The sequence below is a fragment of the Octopus bimaculoides genome, chromosome 9, assembly GCF_001194135.2.
Source record: "Octopus bimaculoides isolate UCB-OBI-ISO-001 chromosome 9, ASM119413v2, whole genome shotgun sequence".
NCBI lineage: Eukaryota > Metazoa > Mollusca > Cephalopoda > Octopoda > Octopodidae > Octopus > Octopus bimaculoides.
Window position 1 is genome coordinate 4,566,578 of NC_068989.1, and position 1,676 is coordinate 4,568,253.

A 1,676-nucleotide genomic window follows, 5' to 3' on the forward strand; every position below is an offset into this window, starting at 1 on the left:
TGTGTGTGTGTGTGTGTGTGTGTGTGTGTGTGTGTGTGTGTGTGTGTGTGTGTGTGTTTATATATAGATATATATTCATAGATATATATGTATAGATTATCTCTTTTGTCATTGGCTATCGTGTTCCGGCCGCGCCGCCATCTTGCGGTTACCAAAAATACCGAAGCTAAATAATTATCTCCCTTTGACCTTGGCCATCGGCTTCCGGCAGTGCTGTCAGCTTGTAGATTCCAAAACGATAGCAGGAATCTTCTAAAATGCAAGCATGGTTCGAAAATCTCCGTTCTGGATCTAATGACGGTAGCACACAGTTGAGTGCACCGCGAGAGTTAGCAGTGATCTTCATGCGGTAGTGTTCCGAGTGACATCGCTGTTTACTTCGCAAAGTTGTGAAATTTGTGCTTTTATGATCACGTGTATGTTGTAGTCTGCGATTTTTCTCATGAGCAGGAAGGCGCCATGGATAGGGAGTTGGATCAAGGAGCCAACGTGAATTTTTTTATTAAACTTGGGAAGTCTGCTACAGAGTCTTTGAGCATGCTTTGGAAAGTTTACAGCGATGGGCGCTGGAAAGTTTCTGATTTTGAGTAAAAGAAAATAGAGGAGAATCAGTTAATTACGATTTTATTCAGCAAATTTCCCTCTCAGATTCTCACACTTATTGCAGCAGTCCCTCAGTTTTTCTAAGCGCTGTAGGAGAATTCGAAAGTTTGGGCCTCCAACCAGGCCTTTTGCGATACCCTTAAAGCCAGGAAAAACTTTTCATCACTCCCTTGTGTGTGTGTGTGTGTGTGTGTGTGTGTGTGTAAAAAGGTCGAATTAGATTCGTCCTTTAATTTGGAAGTTTCCAAAACAGATTTCTAATATTGATTCTTCATATTTTGCTGGGAGTTTCCAGGAGTAAATTTGTGAATATGAAAATAATACTTGTATGATGCGTTGTGAATTTATGGAAAGAAATCCCATAAAACTCTACAATTTTGTTTAAAATGGAGAAGGGAAGATGCTAAAATATATAAGAGAATTTTAATTCGTGCAAACGATCGTTTCGTACAGAGATATAAATATCATGCAAATTCATGGTTGAATTAAATTATCACTGTACTCTTCAGTGCAAGAAGTACAAATAGTTAGGGATTACCCCCAAAACTATTACCAGTTTGCTCTCAGTTATGTATTCAAAATAGGTTATTCAGCATTTAATATATAAATCCAATAACGTTATTATAAAATAAGAATTTAGAGATACGTTCCGTTGGATAATTCTGAATATATTTCCTCAACCATGTAGCTTTCTTGGAGTATAGAATAACAATAATATTAATAATAAGGATTATTACGAAGTTGCATAACATTATTATTAATTCTTTTAATATATGAACAGCTTTACATAGATTAGTAACCGTTGAAATTGCAACCCTCCTATAATACTGGTGCAGTTTCTTCGGGGTCTTTACTTAATATCCTTCGATTTAACTGTGTAGAGTTTTTCGTTTACATACTCTGCGTTGTATGATGTAGGGTTGTCCGTTAAGTTAGACGCGAACAATCTCCATTGCGAGTTTTGAGTGGATCATCACTTATAGTCCATTATTTCAAACCATTAAATGTACGTATGCATGTGTGTATTTGTGCGTGCGTGTGTGTGTGTGCGTGTGTGTGTGTGTGTGTGTGTG